Genomic DNA, 25,351 nt, shown 5'->3' with positions numbered 1-25,351 from the left:
GAACCCACGAGTTTTACAGAGGAAAACCCTATCAGGGCACTTGCTCCAGTGGTAAACAATTCTGAAATAGGTCAGAGGTGGGGAATCATCTCCCATACAGCCAGCAACCCACCCGCCACGCAAGGAGCGTCCTCATTGCAAAGCTGGGTTACCGTGCTGAGGCATCTGTGAGTAAAGGTGAGCTGAGCCCAAGGCCAGCTGCTGCTGAACTGTTCCCACCCTTTCCAGGTAAAACACCTGAATATGTACAAGGGCTTGAAAGCCTAGAGGAAGGACCGTGGAGCCACACCAGCGACAGCACGCAGGCGAACTTGGTGCCTGCAGGGCAGCCAAGGTGGTCCTGGCACCGGGCGCTATTCCAGAAGATTTCCATTGCCCTGTCTGAGATACCCCTCCTGTCCCGGCCCCCACTGCTTTTTTTCCTTTCTCACCTCTGTCCGGAGAGAAATTCCAGCGGAAGGTATGGGTGACACAACCTCTTCTTTACAGGCGGCAGCCTGGCAACTCCTGCAGAAAGGCCAGCAGAACCCCACTCACACCGGGCCACCCACAAAGCGGTGGCCCCTCACTCCCTCCCACCAGCACAGCCCCGAGACTGTTGACGGGGCAGAGAATATGGAGTCAGGCACAGATTCAGGGGCTATTGCTGCCTGGAGCACTGTTTATATTGACCTCAACGAGGCACACCTGGGGAGGGCGGGCCGGCAGGGTAAGGCTGCCCAGGTCAGCTAATCCACAACCCTCAGGGAATCACATTGTTGAAAATGGACCCCGCTAAGGCAGAAGAGAAGCCAAGGGAAAAAAGGACACAATGCCATTTGCAGCACCGTAGATGAGTCTAGAAGTAATCACGTGACTTGTAGTAAGTCAGAAAGTGAAAGACACATATCATATCATATCACTTATAGGTGTTACCTAAAAATGGATACCAGGGCAGATATTTCCACGGAGAAGGGCAATCACAGATTCATTAAACAAACTTATGGTTCACCAATGGAAAAGTGTGAGGATTGGTTTCATTACGATATCGGGGTTAACAGACATATACAAACACAGGTGACATATATAATCACCAAAGACCTACAGAATACCAAGAGAGGACTACTCAACATTCTGTCATAACGTACATGGGAAAAGGATCCCAGGAAGAACAGTCATCTGTATATGTGTAAAAGAACCACATCTTCCACACCTACAGCAAGCCAAACATTGTAATCAAACTTGCTGTAATAAAAAATAAAAAATTAAATTAAAAACACGAACAAGAAGTAGTGAGACAAACGTGAGGGGGTTTCTCCTGGCACATTCCATTCTAAACTCCAATCTAGAACACCACTTCCACTGAGGCTCTCTTGCCCTAGTAACCAGATTTGGTAAGGGTGAACTGCTGCCACCTTGTGGCCGTTTCACACAACAGCAGCTTTAATCCCAACGCTAATGGTCAGTTGATATTCAAAATCATTGCAGGCCTGTAAATGACACCTGCCCTGAAAATAAATCCTGGGGTCACATATCGACCAAAAAATTCAAAGGACGTCCATATTTCAAAACGACCGTTTCAAAAGGCATATTTTACGCACATTAGTGTTCTGCTTCTTTTCCTTTCTTTCCTTTTTTGTTAAAAAACACGGGAATGGAAAAAGGCATCCCTCAGAATGGGCGAAAATCGTTGCAGACGAATCAATGGACAGAGGTTTAATCTCCAATATATATAAACAGCTCATGCAGCTTAATATTAAAAAAACAAACAACCCCCCCAAAAATGGGCAGAAGATCTAAAGAGACGTTTCTTCAAAGGAGACACAGAGATGGCCAAGACGCACATGAAAAGCTGCTCAACAGCACTAATTATTAGAGAAATGCAAATCAAAACTACAATGAGGTATCACCTCACACCTGTTAGAATCGGCATCATCAGAAAATCTACAAACAACCAATTCTGGGGAGGGTGTGGACAAAAGGAGCCCTCTTCCACTATTGGTGGGAATGTAAATTGATACAGTCACTATGGAGAACAGTATGGAGTTTCCTTAAAAAATCTAGAAATAGAATGACCATCTGATCCAGCAATCCCACTTCTGGGCATATACCAGAGAAAACCGTATTTCAAAAAGGCACATTCACCACAATGTTCGTTGCAGCACTATTTACAATAGCCAGGTAATGGAAGCAACCTAAATGCCCACAGACAGATGAATGGATAAAGATGTGGTACATATATAAAATGGAATATTACTCGGCCATAAAAAGGAATGAAACTGGGTTATTTGTAGAGACATCGATGGATCGAGAGACTGTCATACAGAATGAAGTAAGTCAGAAAGAGGAAAACAAATATTGTATATTAACGCATATATGTGGAGCCTAAAAATGGTACAGATGAACTGGTTTGCAGGGAAGAAATAGAGACACAGAGGTAGAGAACAAACGTATGGACACCAAGTGTGGGAAGCCATGGGGTGGTGGTGGTGGGATGAGTTGGGAGTTTGGGATTGACCTGTATACATGTATATGCATAAAATACATAACTAATAATAACGTGCTGTATAAAAAATAAATAAAATTAAATTTCAAAATTTTAAAAAATAAAATTTAAAAATAAAACAGAAAAAAGTTCTTCCCGTCACACAGATGTATTTCTAGGAATGAATTATTTCCATGCTTATATCTATAAATACATAAAAGAGGAATAAAATCTAACTTGAACCATAAAAGAAAACAAAATCCTGAACCCACGAGTTTTACAGAGGAAAACCCTATCAGGGCACTTGCTCCAGTGGTAAACAATTCTGAAATAGGTCAGAGGTGGGGAATCATCTCCCATACAGCCAGCAACCCACCCGCCACGCAAGGAGCGTCCTCATTGCAAAGCTGGGTTACCGTGCTGAGGCATCTGTGAGTAAAGGTGAGCTGAGCCCAAGGCCAGCTGCTGCTGAACTGTTCCCACCCTTTCCAGGTAAAACACCTGAATATGTACAAGGGCTTGAAAGCCTAGAGGAAGGACCGTGGAGCCACACCAGCGACAGCACACAGGCGAACTTGGTGCCTGCAGGGCAGCCAAGGTGGTCCTGGCACCGGGCGCTATTCCAGAAGATTTCCATTGCCCTGTCTGAGATACCCCTCCTGTCCCGGCCCCCACTGCTTTTTTTCCTTTCTCACCTCTGTCCGGAGAGAAATTCCAGCGGAAGGTATGGGTGACACAACCTCTTCTTTACAGGCGGCAGCCTGGCAACTCCTGCAGAAAGGCCAGCAGAACCCCACTCACACCGGGCCACCCACAAAGCGGTGGCCCCTCACTCCCTCCCACCAGCACAGCCCCGAGACTGTTGACGGGGCAGAGAATATGGAGTCAGGCACAGATTCAGGGGCTATTGCTGCCTGGAGCACTGTTTATATTGACCTCAACGAGGCACACCTGGGGAGGGCGGGCCGGCAGGGTAAGGCTGCCCAGGTCAGCTAATCCACAACCCTCAGGGAATCACATTGTTGAAAATGGACCCCGCTAAGGCAGAAGAGAAGCCAAGGGAAAAAAGGACACAATGCCATTTGCAGCACCGTAGATGAGTCTAGAAGTAATCACGTGACTTGTAGTAAGTCAGAAAGTGAAAGACACATATCATATCATATCACTTATAGGTGTTACCTAAAAATGGATACCAGGGCAGATATTTCCACGGAGAAGGGCAATCACAGATTCATTAAACAAACTTATGGTTCACCAATGGAAAAGTGTGAGGATTGGTTTCATTACGATATCGGGGTTAACAGACATATACAAACACAGGTGACATATATAATCACCAAAGACCTACAGAATACCAAGAGAGGACTACTCAACATTCTGTCATAACGTACATGGGAAAAGGATCCCAGGAAGAACAGTCATCTGTATATGTGTAAAAGAACCACATCTTCCACACCTACAGCAAGCCAAACATTGTAATCAAACTTGCTGTAATAAAAAATAAAAAATTAAATTAAAAACACGAACAAGAAGTAGTGAGACAAACGTGAGGGGCTTTCTCCTGGCACATTCCATTCTAAACTCCAATCTAGAACACCACTTCCACTGAGGCTCTCTTGCCCTAGTAACCAGATTTGGTAAGGGTGAACTGCTGCCACCTTGTGGCCGTTTCACACAACAGCAGCTTTAATCCCAACGCTAATGATCAGTTGATATTCAAAATCATTGCAGGCCTGTAAATGACACCTGCCCTGAAAATAAATCCTGGGGTCACATATCGACCAAAAAATTCAAAGGACGTCCATATTTCAAAACGACCGTTTCAAAAGGCATATTTTACGCACATTAGTGTTCTGCTTCTTTTCCTTTCTTTCCTTTTTTGTTAAAAAACACGGGAATGGAAAAAGGCATCCCTCAGAATGGGCGAAAATCGTTGCAGACGAATCAATGGACAGAGGTTTAATCTCCAATATATATAAACAGCTCATGCAGCTTAATATTAAAAAAACAAACAACCCCCCAAAAAATGGGCAGAAGATCTAAAGAGACGTTTCTTCAAAGGAGACACAGAGATGGCCAAGACGCACATGAAAAGCTGCTCAACAGCACTAATTATTAGAGAAATGCAAATCAAAACTACAATGAGGTATCACCTCACACCTGTTAGAATCGGCATCATCAGAAAATCTACAAACAACCAATTCTGGGGAGGGTGTGGACAAAAGGAGCCCTCTTCCACTATTGGTGGGAATGTAAATTGATACAGTCACTATGGAGAACAGTATGGAGTTTCCTTAAAAAATCTAGAAATAGAATGACCATCTGATCCAGCAATCCCACTTCTGGGCATATACCAGAGAAAACCGTATTTCAAAAAGGCACATTCACCACAATGTTCGTTGCAGCACTATTTACAATAGCCAGGTAATGGAAGCAACCTAAATGCCCACAGACAGATGAATGGATAAAGATGTGGTACATATATAAAATGGAATATTACTCGGCCATAAAAAGGAATGAAACTGGGTTATTTGTAGAGACATCGATGGATCGAGAGACTGTCATACAGAATGAAGTAAGTCAGAAAGAGGAAAACAAATATTGTATATTAACGCATATATGTGGAGCCTAAAAATGGTACAGATGAACTGGTTTGCAGGGAAGAAATAGAGACACAGAGGTAGAGAACAAACGTATGGACACCAAGTGTGGGAAGCCATGGGGTGGTGGTGGTGGGATGAGTTGGGAGTTTGGGATTGACCTGTATACATGTATATGCATAAAATACATAACTAATAATAAGGTGCTGTATAAAAATAAATAAAATTAAATTTCAAAATTTTAAAAAATAAAATTTAAAAATAAAACAGAAAAAAGTTCTTCCCGTCACACAGATGTATTTCTAGGAATGAATTATTTCCATGCTTATATCTATAAATACATAAAAGAGGAATAAAATCTAACTTGAACCATAAAAGAAAACAAAATCCTGAACCCACGAGTTTTACAGAGGAAAACCCTATCAGGGCACTTGCTCCAGTGGTAAACAATTCTGAAATAGGTCAGAGGTGGGGAATCATCTCCCATACAGCCAGCAACCCACCCGCCACGCAAGGAGCGTCCTCATTGCAAAGCTGGGTTACCGTGCTGAGGCATCTGTGAGTAAAGGTGAGCTGAGCCCAAGGCCAGCTGCTGCTGAACTGTTCCCACCCTTTCCAGGTAAAACACCTGAATATGTACAAGGGCTTGAAAGCCTAGAGGAAGGACCGTGGAGCCACACCAGCGACAGCACGCAGGCGAACTTGGTGCCTGCAGGGCAGCCAAGGTGGTCCTGGCACCGGGCGCTATTCCAGAAGATTTCCATTGCCCTGTCTGAGATACCCCTCCTGTCCCGGCCCCCACTGCTTTTTTTCCTTTCTCACCTCTGTCCGGAGAGAAATTCCAGCGGAAGGTATGGGTGACACAACCTCTTCTTTACAGGCGGCAGCCTGGCAACTCCTGCAGAAAGGCCAGCAGAACCCCACTCACACCGGGCCACCCACAAAGCGGTGGCCCCTCACTCCCTCCCACCAGCACAGCCCCGAGACTGTTGACGGGGCAGAGAATATGGAGTCAGGCACAGATTCAGGGGCTATTGCTGCCTGGAGCGCTGTTTATATTGACCTCAACGAGGCACACCTGGGGAGGGCGGGCCGGCAGGGTAAGGCTGCCCAGGTCAGCTAATCCACAACCCTCAGGGAATCACATTGTTGAAAATGGACCCCGCTAAGGCAGAAGAGAAGCCAAGGGAAAAAAGGACACAATGCCATTTGCAGCACCGTAGATGAGTCTAGAAGTAATCACGTGACTTGTAGTAAGTCAGAAAGTGAAAGACACATATCATATCATATCACTTATAGGTGTTACCTAAAAATGGATACCAGGGCAGATATTTCCACGGAGAAGGGCAATCACAGATTCATTAAACAAACTTATGGTTCACCAATGGAAAAGTGTGAGGATTGGTTTCATTACGATATCGGGGTTAACAGACATATACAAACACAGGTGACATATATAATCACCAAAGACCTACAGAATACCAAGAGAGGACTACTCAACATTCTGTCATAACGTACATGGGAAAAGGATCCCAGGAAGAACAGTCATCTGTATATGTGTAAAAGAACCACATCTTCCACACCTACAGCAAGCCAAACATTGTAATCAAACTTGCTGTAATAAAAAATAAAAAATTAAATTAAAAACACGAACAAGAAGTAGTGAGACAAACGTGAGGGGGTTTCTCCTGGCACATTCCATTCTAAACTCCAATCTAGAACACCACTTCCACTGAGGCTCTCTTGCCCTAGTAACCAGATTTGGTAAGGGTGAACTGCTGCCACCTTGTGGCCGTTTCACACAACAGCAGCTTTAATCCCAACGCTAATGGTCAGTTGATATTCAAAATCATTGCAGGCCTGTAAATGACACCTGCCCTGAAAATAAATCCTGGGGTCACATATCGACCAAAAAATTCAAAGGACGTCCATATTTCAAAACGACCGTTTCAAAAGGCATATTTTACGCACATTAGTGTTCTGCTTCTTTTCCTTTCTTTCCTTTTTTGTTAAAAAACACGGGAATGGAAAAAGGCATCCCTCAGAATGGGCGAAAATCGTTGCAGACGAATCAATGGACAGAGGTTTAATCTCCAATATATATAAACAGCTCATGCAGCTTAATATTAAAAAAACAAACAACCCCCCAAAAAATGGGCAGAAGATCTAAAGAGACGTTTCTTCAAAGGAGACACAGAGATGGCCAAGACGCACATGAAAAGCTGCTCAACAGCACTAATTATTAGAGAAATGCAAATCAAAACTACAATGAGGTATCACCTCACACCTGTTAGAATCGGCATCATCAGAAAATCTACAAACAACCAATTCTGGGGAGGGTGTGGACAAAAGGAGCCCTCTTCCACTATTGGTGGGAATGTAAATTGATACAGTCACTATGGAGAACAGTATGGAGTTTCCTTAAAAAATCTAGAAATAGAATGACCATCTGATCCAGCAATCCCACTTCTGGGCATATACCAGAGAAAACCGTATTTCAAAAAGGCACATTCACCACAATGTTCGTTGCAGCACTATTTACAATAGCCAGGTAATGGAAGCAACCTAAATGCCCACAGACAGATGAATGGATAAAGATGTGGTACATATATAAAATGGAATATTACTCGGCCATAAAAAGGAATGAAACTGGGTTATTTGTAGAGACATCGATGGATCGAGAGACTGTCATACAGAATGAAGTAAGTCAGAAAGAGGAAAACAAATATTGTATATTAACGCATATATGTGGAGCCTAAAAATGGTACAGATGAACTGGTTTGCAGGGAAGAAATAGAGACACAGAGGTAGAGAACAAACGTATGGACACCAAGTGTGGGAAGCCATGGGGTGGTGGTGGTGGGATGAGTTGGGAGTTTGGGATTGACCTGTATACATGTATATGCATAAAATACATAACTAATAATAACGTGCTGTATAAAAAATAAATAAAATTAAATTTCAAAATTTTAAAAAATAAAATTTAAAAATAAAACAGAAAAAAGTTCTTCCCGTCACACAGATGTATTTCTAGGAATGAATTATTTCCATGCTTATATCTATAAATACATAAAAGAGGAATAAAATCTAACTTGAACCATAAAAGAAAACAAAATCCTGAACCCACGAGTTTTACAGAGGAAAACCCTATCAGGGCACTTGCTCCAGTGGTAAACAATTCTGAAATAGGTCAGAGGTGGGGAATCATCTCCCATACAGCCAGCAACCCACCCGCCACGCAAGGAGCGTCCTCATTGCAAAGCTGGGTTACCGTGCTGAGGCATCTGTGAGTAAAGGTGAGCTGAGCCCAAGGCCAGCTGCTGCTGAACTGTTCCCACCCTTTCCAGGTAAAACACCTGAATATGTACAAGGGCTTGAAAGCCTAGAGGAAGGACCGTGGAGCCACACCAGCGACAGCACGCAGGCGAACTTGGTGCCTGCAGGGCAGCCAAGGTGGTCCTGGCACCGGGCGCTATTCCAGAAGATTTCCATTGCCCTGTCTTAGATACCCCTCCTGTCCCGGCCCCCACTGCTTTTTTTCCTTTCTCACCTCTGTCCGGAGAGAAATTCCAGCGGAAGGTATGGGTGACACAACCTCTTCTTTAAAGGCGGCAGCCTGGCAACTCCTGCAGAAAGGCCAGCAGAACCCCACTCACACCGGGCCACCCACAAAGCGGTGGCCCCTCACTCCCTCCCACCAGCACAGCCCCGAGACTGTTGACGGGGCAGAGAATATGGAGTCAGGCACAGATTCAGGGGCTATTGCTGCCTGGAGCGCTGTTTATATTGACCTCAACGAGGCACACCTGGGGAGGGCGGGCCGGCAGGGTAAGGCTGCCCAGGTCAGCTAATCCACAACCCTCAGGGAATCACATTGTTGAAAATGGACCCCGCTAAGGCAGAAGAGAAGCCAAGGGAAAAAAGGACACAATGCCATTTGCAGCACCGTAGATGAGTCTAGAAGTAATCACGTGACTTGTAGTAAGTCAGAAAGTGAAAGACACATATCATATCATATCACTTATAGGTGTTACCTAAAAATGGATACCAGGGCAGATATTTCCACGGAGAAGGGCAATCACAGATTCATTAAACAAACTTATGGTTCACCAATGGAAAAGTGTGAGGATTGGTTTCATTACGATATCGGGGTTAACAGACATATACAAACACAGGTGACATATATAATCACCAAAGACCTACAGAATACCAAGAGAGGACTACTCAACATTCTGTCATAACGTACATGGGAAAAGGATCCCAGGAAGAACAGTCATCTGTATATGTGTAAAAGAACCACATCTTCCACACCTACAGCAAGCCAAACATTGTAATCAAACTTGCTGTAATAAAAAATAAAAAATTAAATTAAAAACACGAACAAGAAGTAGTGAGACAAACGTGAGGGGGTTTCTCCTGGCACATTCCATTCTAAACTCCAATCTAGAACACCACTTCCACTGAGGCTCTCTTGCCCTAGTAACCAGATTTGGTAAGGGTGAACTGCTGCCACCTTGTGGCCGTTTCACACAACAGCAGCTTTAATCCCAACGCTAATGGTCAGTTGATATTCAAAATCATTGCAGGCCTGTAAATGACACCTGCCCTGAAAATAAATCCTGGGGTCACATATCGACCAAAAAATTCAAAGGACGTCCATATTTCAAAACGACCGTTTCAAAAGGCATATTTTACGCACATTAGTGTTCTGCTTCTTTTCCTTTCTTTCCTTTTTTGTTAAAAAACACGGGAATGGAAAAAGGCATCCCTCAGAATGGGCGAAAATCGTTGCAGACGAATCAATGGACAGAGGTTTAATCTCCAATATATATAAACAGCTCATGCAGCTTAATATTAAAAAAACAAACAACCCCCCAAAAAATGGGCAGAAGATCTAAAGAGACGTTTCTTCAAAGGAGACACAGAGATGGCCAAGACGCACATGAAAAGCTGCTCAACAGCACTAATTATTAGAGAAATGCAAATCAAAACTACAATGAGGTATCACCTCACACCTGTTAGAATCGGCATCATCAGAAAATCTACAAACAACCAATTCTGGGGAGGGTGTGGACAAAAGGAGCCCTCTTCCACTATTGGTGGGAATGTAAATTGATACAGTCACTATGGAGAACAGTATGGAGTTTCCTTAAAAAATCTAGAAATAGAATGACCATCTGATCCAGCAATCCCACTTCTGGGCATATACCAGAGAAAACCGTATTTCAAAAAGGCACATTCACCACAATGTTCGTTGCAGCACTATTTACAGTAGCCAGGTAATGGAAGCAACCTAAATGCCCACAGACAGATGAATGGATAAAGATGTGGTACATATATAAAATGGAATATTACTCGGCCATAAAAAGGAATGAAACTGGGTTATTTGTAGAGACATCGATGGATCGAGAGACTGTCATACAGAATGAAGTAAGTCAGAAAGAGGAAAACAAATATTGTATATTAACGCATATATGTGGAGCCTAAAAATGGTACAGATGAACTGGTTTGCAGGGAAGAAATAGAGACACAGAGGTAGAGAACAAACGTATGGACACCAAGTGTGGGAAGCCATGGGGTGGTGGTGGTGGGATGAGTTGGGAGTTTGGGATTGACCTGTATACATGTATATGCATAAAATACATAACTAATAATAACGTGCTGTATAAAAAATAAATAAAATTAAATTTCAAAATTTTAAAAAATAAAATTTAAAAATAAAACAGAAAAAAGTTCTTCCCGTCACACAGATGTATTTCTAGGAATGAATTATTTCCATGCTTATATCTATAAATACATAAAAGAGGAATAAAATCTAACTTGAACCATAAAAGAAAACAAAATCCTGAACCCACGAGTTTTACAGAGGAAAACCCTATCAGGGCACTTGCTCCAGTGGTAAACAATTCTGAAATAGGTCAGAGGTGGGGAATCATCTCCCATACAGCCAGCAACCCACCCGCCACGCAAGGAGCGTCCTCATTGCAAAGCTGGGTTACCGTGCTGAGGCATCTGTGAGTAAAGGTGAGCTGAGCCCAAGGCCAGCTGCTGCTGAACTGTTCCCACCCTTTCCAGGTAAAACACCTGAATATGTACAAGGGCTTGAAAGCCTAGAGGAAGGACCGTGGAGCCACACCAGCGACAGCACGCAGGCGAACTTGGTGCCTGCAGGGCAGCCAAGGTGGTCCTGGCACCGGGCGCTATTCCAGAAGATTTCCATTGCCCTGTCTGAGATACCCCTCCTGTCCCGGCCCCCACTGCTTTTTTTCCTTTCTCACCTCTGTCCGGAGAGAAATTCCAGCGGAAGGTATGGGTGACACAACCTCTTCTTTACAGGCGGCAGCCTGGCAACTCCTGCAGAAAGGCCAGCAGAACCCCACTCACACCGGGCCACCCACAAAGCGGTGGCCCCTCACTCCCTCCCACCAGCACAGCCCCGAGACTGTTGACGGGGCAGAGAATATGGAGTCAGGCACAGATTCAGGGGCTATTGCTGCCTGGAGCGCTGTTTATATTGACCTCAACGAGGCACACCTGGGGAGGGCGGGCCGGCAGTGTAAGGCTGCCCAGGTCAGCTAATCCACAACCCTCAGGGAATCACATTGTTGAAAATGGACCCCGCTAAGGCAGAAGAGAAGCCAAGGGAAAAAAGGACACAATGCCATTTGCAGCACCGTAGATGAGTCTAGAAGTAATCACGTGACTTGTAGTAAGTCAGAAAGTGAAAGACACATATCATATCATATCACTTATAGGTGTTACCTAAAAATGGATACCAGGGCAGATATTTCCACGGAGAAGGGCAATCACAGATTCATTAAACAAACTTATGGTTCACCAATGGAAAAGTGTGAGGATTGGTTTCATTACGATATCGGGGTTAACAGACATATACAAACACAGGTGACATATATAATCACCAAAGACCTACAGAATACCAAGAGAGGACTACTCAACATTCTGTCATAACGTACATGGGAAAAGGATCCCAGGAAGAACAGTCATCTGTATATGTGTAAAAGAACCACATCTTCCACACCTACAGCAAGCCAAACATTGTAATCAAACTTGCTGTAATAAAAAATAAAAAATTAAATTAAAAACACGAACAAGAAGTAGTGAGACAAACGTGAGGGGGTTTCTCCTGGCACATTCCATTCTAAACTCCAATCTAGAACACCACTTCCACTGAGGCTCTCTTGCCCTAGTAACCAGATTTGGTAAGGGTGAACTGCTGCCACCTTGTGGCCGTTTCACACAACAGCAGCTTTAATCCCAACGCTAATGGTCAGTTGATATTCAAAATCATTGCAGGCCTGTAAATGACACCTGCCCTGAAAATAAATCCTGGGGTCACATATCGACCAAAAAATTCAAAGGACGTCCATATTTCAAAACGACCGTTTCAAAAGGCATATTTTACGCACATTAGTGTTCTGCTTCTTTTCCTTTCTTTCCTTTTTTGTTAAAAAACACGGGAATGGAAAAAGGCATCCCTCAGAATGGGCGAAAATCGTTGCAGACGAATCAATGGACAGAGGTTTAATCTCCAATATATATAAACAGCTCATGCAGCTTAATATTAAAAAAACAAACAACCCCCCAAAAAATGGGCAGAAGATCTAAAGAGACGTTTCTTCAAAGGAGACACAGAGATGGCCAAGACGCACATGAAAAGCTGCTCAACAGCACTAATTATTAGAGAAATGCAAATCAAAACTACAATGAGGTATCACCTCACACCTGTTAGAATCGGCATCATCAGAAAATCTACAAACAACCAATTCTGGGGAGGGTGTGGACAAAAGGAGCCCTCTTCCACTATTGGTGGGAATGTAAATTGATACAGTCACTATGGAGAACAGTATGGAGTTTCCTTAAAAAATCTAGAAATAGAATGACCATCTGATCCAGCAATCCCACTTCTGGGCATATACCAGAGAAAACCGTATTTCAAAAAGGCACATTCACCACAATGTTCGTTGCAGCACTATTTACAATAGCCAGGTAATGGAAGCAACCTAAATGCCCACAGACAGATGAATGGATAAAGATGTGGTACATATATAAAATGGAATATTACTCGGCCATAAAAAGGAATGAAACTGGGTTATTTGTAGAGACATCGATGGATCGAGAGACTGTCATACAGAATGAAGTAAGTCAGAAAGAGGAAAACAAATATTGTATATTAACGCATATATGTGGAGCCTAAAAATGGTACAGATGAACTGGTTTGCAGGGAAGAAATAGAGACACAGAGGTAGAGAACAAACGTATGGACACCAAGTGTGGGAAGCCATGGGGTGGTGGTGGTGGGATGAGTTGGGAGTTTGGGATTGACCTGTATACATGTATATGCATAAAATACATAACTAATAATAACGTGCTGTATAAAAAATAAATAAAATTAAATTTCAAAATTTTAAAAAATAAAATTTAAAAATAAAACAGAAAAAAGTTCTTCCCGTCACACAGATGTATTTCTAGGAATGAATTATTTCCATGCTTATATCTATAAATACATAAAAGAGGAATAAAATCTAACTTGAACCATAAAAGAAAACAAAATCCTGAACCCACGAGTTTTACAGAGGAAAACCCTATCAGGGCACTTGCTCCAGTGGTAAACAATTCTGAAATAGGTCAGAGGTGGGGAATCATCTCCCATACAGCCAGCAACCCACCCGCCACGCAAGGAGCGTCCTCATTGCAAAGCTGGGTTACCGTGCTGAGGCATCTGTGAGTAAAGGTGAGCTGAGCCCAAGGCCAGCTGCTGCTGAACTGTTCCCACCCTTTCCAGGTAAAACACCTGAATATGTACAAGGGCTTGAAAGCCTAGAGGAAGGACCGTGGAGCCACACCAGCGACAGCACGCAGGCGAACTTGGTGCCTGCAGGGCAGCCAAGGTGGTCCTGGCACCGGGCGCTATTCCAGAAGATTTCCATTGCCCTGTCTGAGATACCCCTCCTGTCCCGGCCCCCACTGCTTTTTTTCCTTTCTCACCTCTGTCCGGAGAGAAATTCCAGCGGAAGGTATGGGTGACACAACCTCTTCTTTACAGGCGGCAGCCTGGCAACTCCTGCAGAAAGGCCAGCAGAACCCCACTCACACCGGGCCACCCACAAAGCGGTGGCCCCTCACTCCCTCCCACCAGCACAGCCCCGAGACTGTTGACGGGGCAGAGAATATGGAGTCAGGCACAGATTCAGGGGCTATTGCTGCCTGGAGCGCTGTTTATATTGACCTCAACGAGGCACACCTGGGGAGGGCGGGCCGGCAGGGTAAGGCTGCCCAGGTCAGCTAATCCACAACCCTCAGGGAATCACATTGTTGAAAATGGACCCCGCTAAGGCAGAAGAGAAGCCAAGGGAAAAAAGGACACAATGCCATTTGCAGCACCGTAGATGAGTCTAGAAGTAATCACGTGACTTGTAGTAAGTCAGAAAGTGAAAGACACATATCATATCATATCACTTATAGGTGTTACCTAAAAATGGATACCAGGGCAGATATTTCCACGGAGAAGGGCAATCACAGATTCATTAAACAAACTTATGGTTCACCAATGGAAAAGTGTGAGGATTGGTTTCATTACGATATCGGGGTTAACAGACATATACAAACACAGGTGACATATATAATCACCAAAGACCTACAGAATACCAAGAGAGGACTACTCAACATTCTGTCATAACGTACATGGGAAAAGGATCCCAGGAAGAACAGTCATCTGTATATGTGTAAAAGAACCACATCTTCCACACCTACAGCAAGCCAAACATTGTAATCAAACTTGCTGTAATAAAAAATAAAAAATTAAATTAAAAACACGAACAAGAAGTAGTGAGACAAACGTGAGGGGGTTTCTCCTGGCACATTCCATTCTAAACTCCAATCTAGAACACCACTTCCACTGAGGCTCTCTTGCCCTAGTAACCAGATTTGGTAAGGGTGAACTGCTGCCACCTTGTGGCCGTTTCACACAACAGCAGCTTTAATCCCAACGCTAATGGTCAGTTGATATTCAAAATCATTGCAGGCCTGTAAATGACACCTGCCCTGAAAATAAATCCTGGGGTCACATATCGACCAAAAAATTCAAAGGACGTCCATATTTCAAAACGACCGTTTCAAAAGGCATATTTTACGCACATTAGTGTTCTGCTTCTTTTCCTTTCTTTCCTTTTTTGTTAAAAAACACGGGAATGGAAAAAGGCATCCCTCAGAATGGGCGAAAATCGTTGCAGACGAATCAATGGACAGAGGTTTAATCTCCAATATATATAAACAGCTCATGCAGCTTAATATTAAAAAAACAAACAACCCCCCAAAAAATGGGCAGAAGATCTAAAGAGACGTTTCTTCAAAGGAGACACAGAGATGGCCAAGACGCACATGAAAAGCTGCTCAACAGCACTAATTATTAGAGAAATGCAAATCAAAACTACAATGAGGTATCACCTCACACCTGTTAGAATCGGCATCATCAGAAAATCTACAAACAACCAATTCTGGGGAGGGTGTGGACAAAAGGAGCCCTCTTCCACTATTGGTGGGAATGTAAATTGATACAGTCACTATGGAGAACAGTATGGAGTTTCCTTAAAAAATCTAGAAATAGAATGACCATCTGATCCAGCAATCCCACTTCTGGGCATATACCAGAGAAAACCGTATTTCAAAAAGGCACATTCACCACAATGTTCGTTGCAGCACTATTTACAGTAGCCAGGTAATGGAAGCAACCTAAATGCCCACAGACAGATGAATGGATAAAGATGTGGTACATATATAAAATGGAATATTACTCGGCCATAAAAAGGAATGAAACTGGGTTATTTGTAGAGACATCGATGGATCGAGAGACTGTCATACAGAATGAAGTAAGTCAGAAAGAGGAAAACAAATATTGTATATTAACGCATATATGTGGAGCCTAAAAATGGTACAGATGAACTGGTTTGCAGGGAAGAAATAGAGACACAGAGGTAGAGAACAAACGTATGGACACCAAGTGTGGGAAGCCATGGGGTGGTGGTGGTGGGATGAGTTGGGAGTTTGGGATTGACCTGTATACATGTATATGCATAAAATACATAACTAATAATAACGTGCTGTATAAAAAATAAATAAAATTAAATTTCAAAATTTTAAAAAATAAAATTTAAAAATAAAACAGAAAAAAGTTCTTCCCGTCACACAGATGTATTTCTAGGAATGAATTATTTCCATGCTTATATCTATAAATACATAAAAGAGGAATAAAATCTAACTTGAACCATAAAAGAAAACAAAATCCTGAACCCACGAGTTTTACAGAGGAAAACCCTATCAGGGCACTTGCTCCAGTGGTAAACAATTCTGAAATAGGTCAGAGGTGGGGAATCATCTCCCATACAGCCAGCAACCCACCCGCCACGCAAGGAGCGTCCTCATTGCAAAGCTGGGTTACCGTGCTGAGGCATCTGTGAGTAAAGGTGAGCTGAGCCCAAGGCCAGCTGCTGCTGAACTGTTCCCACCCTTTCCAGGTAAAACACCTGAATATGTACAAGGGCTTGAAAGCCTAGAGGAAGGACCGTGGAGCCACACCAGCGACAGCACGCAGGCGAACTTGGTGCCTGCAGGGCAGCCAAGGTGGTCCTGGCACCGGGCGCTATTCCAGAAGATTTCCATTGCCCTGTCTGAGATACCCCTCCTGTCCCGGCCCCCACTGCTTTTTTTCCTTTCTCACCTCTGTCCGGAGAGAAATTCCAGCGGAAGGTATGGGTGACACAACCTCTTCTTTACAGGCGGCAGCCTGGCAACTCCTGCAGAAAGGCCAGCAGAACCCCACTCACACCGGGCCACCCACAAAGCGGTGGCCCCTCACTCCCTCCCACCAGCACAGCCCCGAGACTGTTGACGGGGCAGAGAATATGGAGTCAGGCACAGATTCAGGGGCTATTGCTGCCTGGAGCGCTGTTTATATTGACCTCAACGAGGCACACCTGGGGAGGGCGGGCCGGCAGGGTAAGGCTGCCCAGGTCAGCTAATCCACAACCCTCAGGGAATCACATTGTTGAAAATGGACCCCGCTAAGGCAGAAGAGAAGCCAAGGGAAAAAAGGACACAATGCCATTTGCAGCACCGTAGATGAGTCTAGAAGTAATCACGTGACTTGTAGTAAGTCAGAAAGTGAAAGACACATATCATATCATATCACTTATAGGTGTTACCTAAAAATGGATACCAGGGCAGATATTTCCACGGAGAAGGGCAATCACAGATTCATTAAACAAACTTATGGTTCACCAATGGAAAAGTGTGAGGATTGGTTTCATTACGATATCGGGGTTAACAGACATATACAAACACAGGTGACATATATAATCACCAAAGACCTACAGAATACCAAGAGAGGACTACTCAACATTCTGTCATAACGTACATGGGAAAAGGATCCCAGGAAGAACAGTCATCTGTATATGTGTAAAAGAACCACATCTTCCACACCTACAGCAAGCCAAACATTGTAATCAAACTTGCTGTAATAAAAAATAAAAAATTAAATTAAAAACACGAACAAGAAGTAGTGAGACAAACGTGAGGGGGTTTCTCCTGGCACATTCCATTCTAAACTCCAATCTAGAACACCACTTCCACTGAGGCTCTCTTGCCCTAGTAACCAGATTTGGTAAGGGTGAACTGCTGCCACCTTGTGGCCGTTTCACACAACAGCAGCTTTAATCCCAACGCTAATGGTCAGTTGATATTCAAAATCATTGCAGGCCTGTAAATGACACCTGCCCTGAAAATAAATCCTGGGGTCACATATCGACCAAAAAATTCAAAGGACGTCCATATTTCAAAACGACCGTTTCAAAAGGCATATTTTACGCACATTAGTGTTCTGCTTCTTTTCCTTTCTTTCCTTTTTTGTTAAAAAACACGGGAATGGAAAAAGGCATCCCTCAGAATGGGCGAAAATCGTTGCAGACGAATCAATGGACAGAGGTTTAATCTCCAATATATATAAACAGCTCATGCAGCTTAATATTAAAAAAACAAACAACCCCCCAAAAAATGGGCAGAAGATCTAAAGAGACGTTTCTTCAAAGGAGACACAGAGATGGCCAAGACGCACATGAAAAGCTGCTCAACAGCACTAATTATTAGAGAAATGCAAATCAAAACTACAATGAGGTATCACCTCACACCTGTTAGAATCGGCATCATCAGAAAATCTACAAACAACCAATTCTGGGGAGGGTGTGGACAAAAGGAGCCCTCTTCCACTATTGGTGGGAATGTAAATTGATACAGTCACTATGGAGAACAGTATGGAGTTTCCTTAAAAAATCTAGAAATAGAATGACCATCTGATCCAGCAATCCCACTTCTGGGCATATACCAGAGAAAACCGTATTTCAAAAAGGCACATTCACCACAATGTTCGTTGCAGCACTATTTACAGTAGCCAGGTAATGGAAGCAACCTAAATGCCCACAGACAGATGAATGGATAAAGATGTGGTACATATATAAAATGGAATATTACTCGGCCATAAAAAGGAATGAAACTGGGTTATTTGTAGAGACATCGATGGATCGAGAGACTGTCATACAGAATGAAGTAAGTCAGAAAGAGGAAAACAAATATTGTATATTAACGCATATATGTGGAGCCTAAAAATGGTACAGATGAACTGGTTTGCAGGGAAGAAATAGAGACACAGAGGTAGAGAACAAACGTATGGACACCAAGTGTGGGAAGCCATGGGGTGGTGGTGGTGGGATGAGTTGGGAGTTTGGGATTGACCTGTATACATGTATATGCATAAAATACATAACTAATAATAACGTGCTGTATAAAAAATAAATAAAATTAAATTTCAAAATTTTAAAAAATAAAATTTAAAAATAAAACAGAAAAAAGTTCTTCCCGTCACACAGATGTATTTCTAGGAATGAATTATTTCCATGCTTATATCTATAAATACATAAAAGAGGAATAAAATCTAACTTGAACCATAAAAGAAAACAAAATCCTGAACCCACGAGTTTTACAGAGGTAAACCCTATCAGGGCACTTGCTCCAGTGGTAAACAATTCTGAAATAGGTCAGAGGTGGGGAATCATCTCCCATACAGCCAGCAACCCACCCGCCACGCAAGGAGCGTCCTCATTGCAAAGCTGGGTTACCGTGCTGAGGCATCTGTGAGTAAAGGTGAGCTGAGCCCAAGGCCAGCTGCTGCTGAACTGTTCCCACCCTTTCCAGGTAAAACACCTGAATATGTACAAGGGCTTGAAAGCCTAGAGGAAGGACCGTGGAGCCACACCAGCGACAGCACGCAGGCGAACTTGGTGCCTGCAGGGCAGCCAAGGTGGTCCTGGCACCGGGCGCTATTCCAGAAGATTTCCATTGCCCTGTCTGAGATACCCCTCCTGTCCCGGCCCCCACTGCTTTTTTTCCTTTCTCACCTCTGTCCGGAGAGAAATTCCAGCGGAAGGTATGGGTGACACAACCTCTTCTTTACAGGCGGCAGCCTGGCAACTCCTGCAGAAAGGCCAGCAGAACCCCACTCACACCGGGCCACCCACAAAGCGGTGGCCCCTCACTCCCTCCCACCAGCACAGCCCCGAGACTGTTGACGGGGCAGAGAATATGGAGTCAGGCACAGATTCAGGGGCTATTGCTGCCTGGAGCGCTGTTTATATTGACCTCAACGAGGCACACCTGGGGAGGGCGGGCCGGCAGGGTAAGGCTGCCCAGGTCAGCTAATCCACAACCCTCAGGGAATCACATTGTTGAAAATGGACCCCGCTAAGGCAGAAGAGAAGCCAAGGGAAAAAAGGACACAATGCCATTTGCAGCACCGTAGATGAGTCTAGAAGTAATCACGTGACTTGTAGTAAGTCAGAAAGTGAAAGACACATATCATATCATATCACTTATAGGTGTTACCTAAAAATGGATACCAGGGCAGATATTTCCACGGAGAAGGGCAATCACAGATTCATTAAACAAACTTATGGTTCACCAATGGAAAAGTGTGAGGATTGGTTTCATTACGATATCGGGGTTAACAGACATATACAAACACAGGTGACATATATAATCACCAAAGACCTACAGAATACCAAGAGAGGACTACTCAACATTCTGTCATAACGTACATGGGAAAAGGATCCCAGGAAGAACAGTCATCTGTATATGTGTAAAAGAACCACATCTTCCACACCTACAGCAAGCCAAACATTGTAATCAAACTTGCTGTAATAAAAAATAAAAAATTAAATTAAAAACACGAACAAGAAGTAGTGAGACAAACGTGAGGGGGTTTCTCCTGGCACATTCCATTCTAAACTCCAATCTAGAACACCACTTCCACTGAGGCTCTCTTGCCCTAGTAACCAGATTTGGTAAGGGTGAACTGCTGCCACCTTGTGGCCGTTTCACACAACAGCAGCTTTAATCCCAACGCTAATGGTCAGTTGATATTCAAAATCATTGCAGGCCTGTAAATGACACCTGCCCTGAAAATAAATCCTGGGGTCACATATCGACCAAAAAATTCAAAGGACGTCCATATTTCAAAACGACCGTTTCAAAAGGCATATTTTACGCACATTAGTGTTCTGCTTCTTTTCCTTTCTTTCCTTTTTTGTTAAAAAACACGGGAATGGAAAAAGGCATCCCTCAGAATGGGCGAAAATCGTTGCAGACGAATCAATGGACAGAGGTTTAATCTCCAATATATATAAACAGCTCATGCAGCTTAATATTAAAAAAACAAACAACCCCCCAAAAAATGGGCAGAAGATCTAAAGAGACGTTTCTTCAAAGGAGACACAGAGATGGCCAAGACGCACATGAAAAGCTGCTCAACAGCACTAATTATTAGAGAAATGCAAATCAAAACTACAATGAGGTATCACCTCACACCTGTTAGAATCGGCATCATCAGAAAATCTACAAACAACCAATTCTGGGGAGGGTGTGGACAAAAGGAGCCCTCTTCCACTATTGGTGGGAATGTAAATTGATACAGTCACTATGGAGAACAGTATGGAGTTTCCTTAAAAAATCTAGAAATAGAATTACCATCTGATCCAGCAATCCCACTTCTGGGCATATACCAGAGAAAACCGTATTTCAAAAAGGCACATTCACCACAATGTTCGTTGCAGCACTATTTACAGTAGCCAGGTAATGGAAGCAACCTAAATGCCCACAGACAGATGAATGGATAAAGATGTGGTACATATATAAAATGGAATATTACTCGGCCATAAAAAGGAATGAAACTGGGTTATTTGTAGAGACATCGATGGATCGAGAGACTGTCATACAGAATGAAGTCAGTCAGAAAGAGGAAAACAAATATTGTATATTAACGCATATATGTGGAGCCTAAAAATGGTACAGATGAACTGGTTTGCAGGGAAGAAATAGAGACACAGAGGTAGAGAACAAACGTATGGACACCAAGTGTGGGAAGCCATGGGGTGGTGGTGGTGGGATGAGTTGGGAGTTTGGGATTGACCTGTATACATGTATATGCATAAAATACATAACTAATAATAACGTGCTGTATAAAAAATAAATAAAATTAAATTTCAAAATTTTAAAAAATAAAATTTAAAAATAAAACAGAAAAAAGTTCTTCCCGTCACACAGATGTATTTCTAGGAATGAATTATTTCCATGCTTATATCTATAAATACATAAAAGAGGAATAAAATCTAACTTGAACCATAAAAGAAAACAAAATCCTGAACCCACGAGTTTTACAGAGGTAAACCCTATCAGGGCACTTGCTCCAGTGGTAAACAATTCTGAAATAGGTCAGAGGTGGGGAATCATCTCCCATACAGCCAGCAACCCACCCGCCACGCAAGGAGCGTCCTCATTGCAAAGCTGGGTTACCGTGCTGAGGCATCTGTGAGTAAAGGTGAGCTGAGCCCAAGGCCAGCTGCTGCTGAACTGTTCCCACCCTTTCCAGGTAAAACACCTGAATATGTACAAGGGCTTGAAAGCCTAGAGGAAGGACCGTGGAGCCACACCAGCGACAGCACGCAGGCGAACTTGGTGCCTGCAGGGCAGCCAAGGTGGTCCTGGCACCGGGCGCTATTCCAGAAGATTTCCATTGCCCTGTCTGAGATACCCCTCCTGTCCCGGCCCCCACTGCTTTTTTTCCTTTCTCACCTCTGTCCGGAGAGAAATTCCAGCGGAAGGTATGGGTGACACAACCTCTTCTTTACAGGCGGCAGCCTGGCAACTCCTGCAGAAAGGCCAGCAGAACCCCACTCACACCGGGCCACCCACAAAGCGGTGGCCCCTCACTCCCTCCCACCAGCACAGCCCCGAGACTGTTGACGGGGCAGAGAATATGGAGTCAGGCACAGATTCAGGGGCTATTGCTGCCTGGAGCGCTGTTTATATTGACCTCAACGAGGCACACCTGGGGAGGGCGGGCCGGCAGGGTAAGGCTGCCCAGGTCAGCTAATCCACAACCCTCAGGGAATCACATTGTTGAAAATGGACCCCGCTAAGGCAGAAGAGAAGCCAAGGGAAAAAAGGACACAATGCCATTTGCAGCACCGTAGATGAGTCTAGAAGTAATCACGTGACTTGTAGTAAGTCAGAAAGTGAAAGACACATATCATATCATATCACTTATAGGTGTTACCTAAAAATGGATACCAGGGCAGATATTTCCACGGAGAAGGGCAATCACAGATTCATTAAACAAACTTATGGTTCACCAATGGAAAAGTGTGAGGATTGGTTTCATTACGATATCGGGGTTAACAGACATATACAAACACAGGTGACATATATAATCACCAAAGACCTACAGAATACCAAGAGAGGACTACTCAACATTCTGTCATAACGTACATGGGAAAAGGATCCCAGGAAGAACAGTCATCTGTATATGTGTAAAAGAACCACATCTTCCACACCTACAGCAAGCCAAACATTGTAATCAAACTTGCTGTAATAAAAAATAAAAAATTAAATTAAAAACACGAACAAGAAGTAGTGAGACAAACGTGAGGGGGTTTCTCCTGGCACATTCCATTCTAAACTCCAATCTAGAACACCACTTCCACTGAGGCTCTCTTGCCCTAGTAACCAGATTTGGTAAGGGTGAACTGCTGCCACCTTGTGGCCGTTTCACACAACAGCAGCTTTAATCCCAACGCTAATGGTCAGTTGATATTCAAAATCATTGCAGGCCTGTAAATGACACCTGCCCTGAAAATAAATCCTGGGGTCACATATCGACCAAAAAATTCAAAGGACGTCCATATTTCAAAACGACCGTTTCAAAAGGCATATTTTACGCACATTAGTGTTCTGCTTCTTTTCCTTTCTTTCCTTTTTTGTTAAAAAACACGGGAATGGAAAAAGGCATCCCTCAGAATGGGCGAAAATCGTTGCAGACGAATCAATGGACAGAGGTTTAATCTCCAATATATATAAACAGCTCATGCAGCTTAATATTAAAAAAACAAACAACCCCCCCAAAAATGGGCAGAAGATCTAAAGAGACGTTTCTTCAAAGGAGACACAGAGATGGCCAAGACGCACATGAAAAGCTGCTCAACAGCACTAATTATTAGAGAAATGCAAATCAAAACTACAATGAGGTATCACCTCACACCTGTTAGAATCGGCATCATCAGAAAATCTACAAACAACCAATTCTGGGGAGGGTGTGGACAAAAGGAGCCCTCTTCCACTATTGGTGGGAATGTAAATTGATACAGTCACTATGGAGAACAGTATGGAGTTTCCTTAAAAAATCTAGAAATAGAATTACCATCTGATCCAGCAATCCCACTTCTGGGCATATACCAGAGAAAACCGTATTTCAAAAAGGCACATTCACCACAATGTTCGTTGCAGCACTATTTACAATAGCCAGGTAATGGAAGCAACCTAAATGCCCACAGACAGATGAATGGATAAAGATGTGGTACATATATAAAATGGAATATTACTCGGCCATAAAAAGGAATGAAACTGGGTTATTTGTAGAGACATCGATGGATCGAGAGACTGTCATACAGAATGAAGTAAGTCAGAAAGAGGAAAACAAATATTGTATATTAACGCATATATGTGGAGCCTAAAAATGGTACAGATGAACTGGTTTGCAGGGAAGAAATAGAGACACAGAGGTAGAGAACAAACGTATGGACACCAAGTGTGGGAAGCCATGGGGTGGTGGTGGTGGGATGAGTTGGGAGTTTGGGATTGACCTGTATACATGTATATGCATAAAATACATAACTAATAATAACGTGCTGTATAAAAAATAAATAAAATTAAATTTCAAAATTTTAAAAAATAAAATTTAAAAATAAAACAGAAAAAAGTTCTTCCCGTCACACAGATGTATTTCTAGGAATGAATTATTTCCATGCTTATATCTATAAATACATAAAAGAGGAATAAAATCTAACTTGAACCATAAAAGAAAACAAAATCCTGAACCCACGAGTTTTACAGAGGAAAACCCTATCAGGGCACTTGCTCCAGTGGTAAACAATTCTGAAATAGGTCAGAGGTGGGGAATCATCTCCCATACAGCCAGCAACCCACCCGCCACGCAAGGAGCGTCCTCATTGCAAAGCTGGGGGACCGTGCTGAGGCATCTGTGAGTAAAGGTGAGCTGAGCCCCAGGCCAGCTGCTGCTGAACTGTTCCCACCCTTTCCAGGTAAAACACCTGAATATGTACAAGGGCTTGAAAGCCTAGAGGAAGGACCGTGGAGCCACACCAGCGACAGCACGCAGGCGAACTTGGTGCCTGCAGGGCAGCCAAGGTGGTCCTGGCACCGGGCGCTATTCCAGAAGATTTCCATTGCCCTGTCTGAGATACCCCTCCTGTCCCGGCCCCCACTGCTTTTTTTCCTTTCTCACCTCTGTCCGGAGAGAAATTCCAGCGGAAGGTATGGGTGACACAACCTCTTCTTTACAGGCGGCAGCCTGGCAACTCCTGCAGAAAGGCCAGCAGAACCCCACTCACACCGGGCCACCCACAAAGCTGTGGCCCCTCACTCCCTCCCACCAGCACAGCCCCGAGACTGTTGACGGGGCAGAGAATATGGAGTCAGGCACAGATTCAGGGGCTATTGCTGCCTGGAGCGCTGTTTATATTGACCTCAACGAGGCACACCTGGGGAGGGCGGGCCGGCAGGGTAAGGCTGCCCAGGTCAGCTAATCCACAACCCTCAGGGAATCACATTGTTGAAAATGGACCCCGCTAAGGCAGAAGAGAAGCCAAGGGAA

The sequence above is a fragment of the Mesoplodon mirus genome (assembly GCF_964341445.2).
Source record: "Mesoplodon mirus genome assembly, chromosome: 10".
Classification (NCBI taxonomy): Eukaryota; Metazoa; Chordata; class Mammalia; order Artiodactyla; family Ziphiidae; genus Mesoplodon; species Mesoplodon mirus.
Note: the sequence above shows the minus strand (reverse complement) of the source record.